The following is a 9,390-nucleotide window of genomic DNA, read 5'->3' as shown; positions in this document are numbered from 1 at the left end:
AAAACGTAGGCTTTTCCATACAAACCTATCGTACCACCTGTCGGAGTTTGCAATAAAAGTCATGAAAGATGATTGTGGATCCTTCTCCACTCGAACGACGATAAATAGCTTTTGGGTGAGAGAATAATATCGATTTGTGCCTTTAATCAATACCTCATTAAGGAAGGGTAAGAAAGTAATTTGAAAAATGGGTTCGATCTAAGTGAGACTTAATAGAAGGGTAAAAATGTAAAATTAACTTTTTCATCCTGATTTAATGACGATGACAATTGTCATAAAACTTAAGGGTACCGCAAGACAATATCTAAACAATAAGGGTACAGTTTGTTAATTTCGTGAATAGTAGGGATAGTTTAAGGGATTTACCCTAAGGCTCTGTTTGGCTTGTGGGATGGGGATGAGAAAAAGGGAATATTCCAAAAAATTCCCTTTTCTCATATTTGGTTTGAGGGAAAGAGGGGGATGGGGTGAGAAAAGTGTGAGATGTTAGATCCCAAAATCATGGATTTGGGGTCGCATGAGGAAAAATGTAAGAAACCACTATTCATTCTCTCTTTTGGCGAAACTAGTGACGATGGCACCCTTCCCCATTCGAACCTAGAAACAGAGCAGCGGCGGCGGCACCCCCTCTCAGCCACTCCCTTCCTCCTTCTCTCCTCTCTTCTTCTCTTTCTTCTTCTGGGTTTGCAGACACAAATCTAAGTTCTGCCGTGGTAGAACTCAGATCTAGGTTCGCAGACACAGATCGGAGACACTCCCTTCATCCCTCTCTCCTCTCTTCTTCTCTTTCTTCTTCTGGGTTCACAGATACAATCGCAGATACAGATCTGGGTTCGTAGACACAGATCTAAGTTCTGCCATGGTAGAACTTAGATTTGGGTTCGCAGACACAGATCGAAGGCACTCCCTTCCTCCCTCTCTCCTCTCTTCTTCTCTTTCTTCTTTTGGGTTTGTAGATACAGTCGCAAACGCAATGTTTTCTTCTCCCTCACCTTATCTTTCTCTTCTCCTTGAAATAGTGTTTTCTTATTATTTTCTCATATATAATACCAAACAATGGAAGAGTAAATTTTTACACTTTCCCATCCCATCCCACCTAAATCTTCTCACAAAACAAACGGAGCCTAAAAGAAAAGAAAAAAAAGAAAAAATCAACGTTGTAGAATTTGACAACACAAATTTTTGAAAAACAGTATTCATTTTGCTATTTCCCACAGGTCCTTACAGATAGGTGAGTTCATTGACAGACAGTAGGTCATCGTGGGATTGCAAAGGATCTGGACCGCCCATACGCCTATACCATCAAGCCCATCGATTCTAGCCCAGATCAATCAGTTGGGCTTATATCTAAAATCCCATCAGAAATTCAGAGTTGTCTAGGTCCAAAGGCCCAATAAGCTAGGCAACCTGACTTTTATTAAAAACCATATGAATTATCCACCTGACATGGATACTTATTGTGCCTAAGCAATTAGATTCCAATGTAAAGATGGATAGCACTGTAGAATCTAGTATTAAGCATTGTTCAAAACGATCGAAATTAATTCTTTTATTTTTCGGGCGTGGGTGGGTTTGGGGTTTAAATTATCAGCTGCAAATGGATTAATGGTTTAAAGCCAAAATTTCCTTATTCCCACCAATGTTGTAGATAGGAAAGGGGAAGAGAGGAAGGAAATTGGTGGATGATTATATATAGGTATGCATGTATAAAAAATATTTATTATTATACTTATAAAAATGAAAAATGTTATATATAATATAAGTTCAGTTAGGCTTCCAAAGTTTATTGGAGTTAAGCTTAGTTCAAAGCTCGATTTACATCAAAACCGAATTGAGCTTTTGATGAACCAAACTTGAATAGTTTGTGAAAAGTTGAGTTAATATCCACTCTTAATTTCAATATACAAAATGAACTGTTCAAATGGTTTGCGTTATTGATAACCGTAATGTTTTATGTGCAATTAAAATTATAATATAAGAATTAGCAATCTTTACTATTACTTGACACTTTATAATATAGTTTGAATCATGGTTTTAAAAAATGACACGGAAATGGAATTGTTTTGGCAATTGGTTTTCAAGTCGATGATTCGAATAGACGGCCTGTTCTAATAAAAATTATAAAAAATAAAAAATAATTAAAAATAAAAAACGATCAAAAACCGTTGAATGGGTAGACCGCCCAGGTTAACGGGTCATTGGCTGATTCAATAGTTTTTAGCCAAGAACCGTGTTTGGGGTAAAACGAAACTCCCAAGCCAAACGATCCAATCGTCGGAATCAATAGCAGTTTGAAAACCATGATTTGAATGGCCTTTCTCATCATATGAACTGTGTGAGCCCAACAAACAAACAAAAAATCAACATTGATCCCTTATATTTGGGGGTGGGGTTATTTAGCCTGTCTCGTTATCAAGAGAGAGTCATGTTTTCTATCAAAGTGCAAGTCCTCAGATAATTTCTTTCCACTTTGGCTACATTTTCTTACATCTCACAATGAGGCTAGCTCCAAGAATTCTTCCCCTTCCTTCTCTATTTGTTTTTCTTCTTTTTTATTCTCTCATTAAAAAGTAAGTACTAGTCTGCCTAACAAAACGTGATATTTGTCATTTCTTCTAGTCGCACCAACTTTTGTTAGTCAGTTTGATTATTCTCCAATCACTAGACTTGCACCTTCTGGCCTTATCTACCATCTTCTTCATTTATTTTTGATAGAACGATACCTGAGATATATAACTCAACATAAAGGATATTGGGGGTGGTTATGCTCCTTTCTCTCGAGTAGAGCTGGAAAAAATTCCTTACTGAAGTGTCTAGGAAATAAAGGGTGTGATGATGGTATATGGTAAAGAATATCAAAATTTGCCAGCTTGACTAGGTCCTCCTCTCTATTTTCTCATTTTATGCTGTTTTAGTCCAAATTAAGAACAGACAGAAGGGAGAAGGAAATAACACTAGATGATTCCTCTGGCACACCGCACATGTAACCTGACCCGGATGATGAACTGTTTTTCCCTCTGTGTCAATGGTTCAACCATCCGGTTCATTTGGGTTGATTGTTCATTGACCAAATAATGAGTTTTTGTTACATAATGAATTAAAAGATAGCTATAACTGATCTAATGAGTTGGGTTAATGACAGATTGAAAACACTGATGACATGAAGTCTATATATAGGCGGCTGCAGAGTCGACATCACAGAGACGTTTGGAAAAGTGGATTTGGCTACCACATTTCTTGCAAATAGAGTGATTGTGAGTCCATCCAATGAGTCCAAAAGCGGAAAATAAGGGACATGCATGGTCTTCTTAAGTTCTAATCCCATTCATTATATATGAAACTTGTCATAATAATATTGAACAGATCGTCTCAAGAAATTAAGATGTTAACATCAACTTTATTCACCTAGCCATCTCCTTCCAACAACTAAAAGGTTGTCAGTAGAAAAGACAGTAATGGTAAAGGTTGGTGAGCAGGTCCAAGATGTTAGTCCTAGTGATATGACTAACACCATTAATTTTTTCAATATCCATCCCTCCTCCTTTTTTGTATTAAATCCAGAATTCTGGTTGAGGTTGAATACATATGATGAATTTAATAATAATAGAGATGGAAACCGAGGGGCATTGAAGATTAGGGATCAAAAGATTATCTCAATATAGAATCTTTCCTTATTTAATTATTTTAATAATGAATCCATGGCAAGAGATTAATTGAAAGTGTATCACCTAGGATACAAAATTAAAGGGAATGCATCCAAAGTTAGGAAACACAGCAAAAAGAAAAATCTTAGAAAACAATGAGACCAGTCAGAACTCAGTGTTGAATAGTCAAGAAATACGTGCAACAAAACTAAAAATATAATATGAGAACTTAGGAGTATTGGCTCAAATAATTGATTCTACATAGCGGCTCAGATATATATGTTATAAAATGAAGAAAAATAGACTAAGAAGATTTGGTGAGCACCAATGAGAAAGTAACCAGTTACAAGTTGAAGGATCTATAACAGTCAGGGGCAGACCAAAATTGATATGGATTGAAAAGTCATGATGAGAAATTACTTGATCACTCACAGTTTAACAATGGAAAGCTTTGGACCCAACTCAGCTCGGGCGTCATTTGGCTGAAATCACTTCCTCTTGCACTGGTTTTTGGCAATTTGATTTTTTCTCCCCGAAACAACTAGGAAATGAAATTTAGAACAATGGGAGTGGAGAGAAAGAAGTCGCAAGAGCAAATTTGAATAATGTAGACATTAGACTAAACCCCAAAATAAAAATCCAGATTTCCTCCTCATACCCATCTCAAAATACTTGCAACTGTGCATTGAGAACATCTCCCAATAAATGAAAACATACAAATATGAGAAATGTTCCTAATGCGTGATTGCAACATGCTATGAGATGGGTGTGAGAAGAAAATTTTATTAGAACACATCAAATAAATTATTATTAAACCCATTAATTAGATTATAGCATATAGATGGACATATGCCGGTGGAGAAAGGATGAAAATTCATGTATTCACTATTCGGGCTGTAATTGGGTCAAATTTGAGCAATATTCAGCCATGTTCGAATCAGATCTGCTTATTTAAAACTTAAATCGATCTGGGCAGAATTGGAATCACATCTATATCGGTGGCTGAAATGTGGGCCACTCTTTAGGTCCACAAACTCAATATGCATGTAAGCCGTTCGTCCATCACCATAGAGCCCATGGGATTTTAGGCCCCATTTGGTTTGCTGGAATAGGGGTCTGGAATCGGAATTGGAATGGGCTATTCCTATTCCAACTGTTTGGTTGGGCGGAATCGGAATCGGAATCCCATTCTCATTCCTGTTAGAATAACCATTCTCTACCCCTCTCATTCCTGCTGATTTCAATTATCATTCTCATTCCTGTCTGAACCAAACAGATTATGAGAATAGACCATTCCGATTTTGATTCCGATTCCAGCTCCGAACCGAACGGACACTTAGTTTATTAGTGTTCCTTGATGCTGTTGGCAGGGCCCTCCCTTCCTGGTGATGATTTTTCTCAGTGTGTCAAAAGAAAACTGAATCTAATCTAGGGGTTTTAGATCTGATTTGGATCCTATTGAAACTTGGGTTGTAATTTGAGTATATTATTTTTAAAGAAAATGTTAAAAATTAAAAATTAATAATTACTTTTATTTAATTTTTTGAAAAGCAAGTTAATCGAGCTTGAATCTACTAATTTTGGGTAGCAAATCAACACTCAAGTTAATTGCATTTAACTAATAATTTTAAAAACTAAATTTATTAATCATAAACTCCATATAATTATTTATACATTATGTATGTATATGTGCACGTGTATATATATATATATATACAAGGATCATTTACTAAAATACCCCTTATAATTTTATGAATTTACTAAAACCTATCCTATAACTCATATTTTACTAAAACAACCCCCTATAGCTTACAACCAATCGATCTTCTATTGAGAATCCTTCGTATTTCTGTCTAAAGATTGTAACATGAGCATATAAATAGGAGTGTAGAAAATGTTTAAGGGTGTTTTTTTATTCTAGAAGTACCCCTAAAACTTTATATCAAGCTTTTAGAAAGAAATTAGGTTTGATTTTTCAGAGCTATCAAAAAAATGTGTGGCTTCAACAAAATGAAAAGAGAGAATAATGGAAGAGAGTTGTTGTTGCCCGTATTGTACTAGGGACAAGAATGACATTTTTATTTTTATTTTCTGTACAGTAAATTTAAAATTGTATGAAGGGATGTTAAGGTCAAAACTGTCATTTTCCACTTCTATATAGATGAAAGGTCAGTTAAGTAAATTGGGGTGTTAAATCCACAAAACGCAAACTATAAAAGTAGGTTTTTATAAACCCACAAAACTAGTGTTAAAAGGGTGTTTTAGTAAATGGCCATGTAATTAAGTATATAATCAATGTGCATATTATAAAATTTATTCAGACCCGAATCTTAATAAGTTTCCCTTTTCATCCTTGAAATTTGATTTAAATGAAAGGTTGGCTTGATTTATTTGACAAAAAGTGTTAGACGTGGTTTTGAGAAATAAAATGGGTCCTTCACAGTTCACACCCTCGGCCTTGGTTGTTTCCTAGAAAAGTCATCTCCTCCAAATTCCTACGTGGCAAATTGATCAAGCATGAAAGTGATCCAGGTAGTTGTACTATTAGGGGCATCATCAATATGTATTTAATCCACATCGAACCCTTCAATTCATATCAATTCAACCCAAAACACCTCAACTTTGTCTAGCTCCCTCCTCGCACAAAGCCATGAAAGTGCAGACGAGAAGCTCCAAGCTTCTAAAGCCAATCTATGAGAGTAATATTCCTCCCTCAAACGTTCACTACATTCCACTCAGTGCCTTCGACAGGGCTACATACAACATGAATATAGCTGTAATCTATGTGTATCGCCCACCAACCCCACCAAATGCAACGATACAACAAGGGCTCCAGAAGGCCCTAACGGAGTACCGTGAGTTTGCCGGCCGGTTGGGTACCGGCGACAATGGCGACCGTGTCATTCTGCTCAACGATGGAGGCATAAACTTCATTGAAGTATGGGTGGAGTGCACCCTTGATGAGAAAACCCCACTTAGCCCATCGACGCTACTAAGCCTTCATCCTAGCGTGGAGGGGGTAGATGCTTTGCTGCAAGTTCAACTCACGAAGTTCGCTTGTGGGTCGTTGGTGGTGGGGCTTACATCCCACCACCAAGTTGCAGACGGCCAAGGGACGAGCAACTTCTTGGTAGCCTGGGGGCAAGCTTGCCGAGGCGCCGAGATGAGCCCACGCCCATTGCACAACCGAGCCATCTTTGTTCCTCGAGAGCCCCCCTGTTCCAGTTCGAGCACAGAGGGGTTGAGTTCACTGACACGACACTGATCAACAACAAAGCATATCCTCCTCTATCTAAAGCTTTAGCCGGAGATCTCATCATGCACAAGGCTCATCTAACACTGGAGTTTTTAGACAAGCTCAAGGCTGAAGCTTCTTCTTCTTTGGCAAACGGCGGTGGTAAGCCTTACAGCATGTTCGAAAGCTCGGTTGCTCATCTTTGGAGGACTGTAACGAAGGTTCGTGGGATTAGTGGGTTTGAGAGGACACAGATTAAGATCTCAGTGAATGGTCGAGCAAGGCTGAGGCCGCCTGTTCCCAATGAGTACTTCGGGAATTTGGTGCTCTGGGCATTGCCAAGTGCTAGGGTGAAGGACCTGCTGCGCGAGCCTTTGTCCTTCGCAACAAAGCTGATCCACGATGCAGTTGGCAAGGTGAACGACAGTTATTTCAAATCATTCATCGACTTTGCATCAAGCAACAGGGCGGAGGAGGAGGGTCTGGTTCCAAACGCAGACGCCGATGAATTGGTTATGTGCCCCAATTTGGAGGTGCATAGTTGGCTAAGGTTTCCATTCTACGACCTGGATTTCGGTGAAGGGGGTCCTTGCCTTTTCCTGCCATCTTATTTCCCTGTAGAAGGAGAGATCTTTCTTGTCCCTTCCTTCACGGGAGATGGAAGCATTGACGTGTTTCTTTCTTTGTTCAGAGACAACTTGGGTTACTTCAAACAGTTATGCTACTGTCTACATTAGTAGCCCATGATCAGTCTCGCTTATACTCTCAAGCAACTTAATACACCGCCTCTTAAAGATGTTAAAAACTAATTTTCTTCCTTAGTTAAGTTCAAAGTTCAAACAGTTATATATTCTTCTTCTTCTCTCTGTGATCATGTTTTTTTCCCTTGTCTCAAAGGCAAAGTTTGATTGAAAAGTGCTCAGAATACAAACAAAGACAACCACCACTGAAAAAACAAATACTAGATATGTACACTGCATGCAACCCAAAGACAGATTAATCTGCTGACCAAAAGAACAAAGTAAAAACTAAGCACCCTTGGATTAAAACTCGCGAGATCTCAGCAGACAGCGTTTGGGGTGTAAGATTAGGCCTAGTTAGGGACAATCCTGGCCTAACCGACCCTCTCCCCAGACCAAGGACTGGAGAGAGAGAGAGAGAGAGAGAGAGTATGTATTATTTACGGGTCTTGGACCAGGATCAGGTTGGTATGGGTGCAAAGGTCTTAGAATGGTCCCCTTCTCATCCCCAGGTCATATAGGAGCCCTAAAATCCCAGCCCAACGTGTAGAACAAAAGAATAAAAAAAAAAAAAAAAAATTACAAAAGCATAGTTGGACCTGCCCAAATTGCAGCATGCATGCTTGTTATCATCATCCATATTTCTAGATATTTAAGAGAATCCAATACTTGGTAGGCTAACTAACCCTTATTGGCTGATCTTGAATCTAAGAAGTACGTAGAACATTTTTTAGAGGGAAAAAAAAAACAACAATAGTATTGAGTTGGATATTGAGTGTTCAACAACTGATCAGGTTGGGTCAGGGATGACCTCAGTTACCCCACCACTCCTAGTGTTGCTACCTAACCTGACCTGACTTGCAAATTGCAATACTCCTAGTATTAATTGCTTGAGTTGATCGGTAACATTGTGTTTGTTGATGGAAGTCTAATAATCAATACCAGGTTTTGGTGGTTTATTGATGTTGAAAATGGTATTTTTATGCCAATATTCAACGAAAATAACAGAAGATACGTTCTATTGTACGTGGATATGTAGGTATCAACCTTGTTATTCCAACATACACGATACATGCATCTTGGATATTCATGCCGATGAAGTTTCTATGAATAGTTTGATTGCCAATCCATTAGAGTTAACAATTAATGTTTCTCTCCTATGGCTGGTGCTAGAATTTTCAATTATAGAGAAGACCATATGGTTTATTATAGAATTGGAAATCATCTAGCATTACATAGACCGGGTAGTGATTTACAGAGCTGGAAACCATCCGGCATTACAGACTGGATGGTTTATGACAATTTTGAATCTTCAATTGCAGTTGTAAATCTTCAATTATAGTTTTGAATCACATCAATTACTTAAACAATGAAATACAAATAAAAAGAAACAACAAACAAAAAAATAAAATATGTAAAATCTCTCGAGCCAGTTAAAAAGAGTTGGAGAAACAAGAAACAAGGAAAAAATAAAGGGAATGGGACCCCAAATCAAAATTAGTAGAAGAAACCCCTTCCTGCTAACTTTGAAGCTTGCGAGAAGATAAACAATCAAACAGTAATTTTGAACTTGAACTTGGGCGGAGAATGGGATCCCAAATCGCTTGAAATCGAACTTGTATGAAGAATGGGACCCCAAACCACTCGAACTCGAACTAGGAGGGATATTGCTTTTAAGATGGAGTTTTCCCAGCCAGCCACAATTTGAATCAATTGAGTTGATGCTTCCTGGCCAGATGGAATCGATGCTTCCCAATCTGAAGTCGTTTGA

The 9,390-nt window shown here is 38.0% G+C and overlaps 1 pseudogene; it reads left to right on the top strand.

Annotated features, from left to right (window-relative positions):
• The first annotated feature begins 6,259 nt into the window (after positions 1-6,259).
• LOC148847242 (agmatine hydroxycinnamoyltransferase 1-like) lies at positions 6,260-7,725 on the top strand (annotated as a pseudogene).
• Positions 7,726-9,390: the final 1,665 nt, after the last annotated feature.

This window comes from Nelumbo lutea, chromosome 6, assembly GCF_056320005.1.
Source record: "Nelumbo lutea isolate HS-2025 chromosome 6, American lotus-T2T, whole genome shotgun sequence".
In the NCBI taxonomy this organism is placed as follows: Eukaryota; Viridiplantae; Streptophyta; class Magnoliopsida; order Proteales; family Nelumbonaceae; genus Nelumbo; species Nelumbo lutea.
The sequence above is the reverse complement of the archived record's forward strand: the minus strand, read 5'-3'. Positions and strand labels throughout refer to the sequence as shown.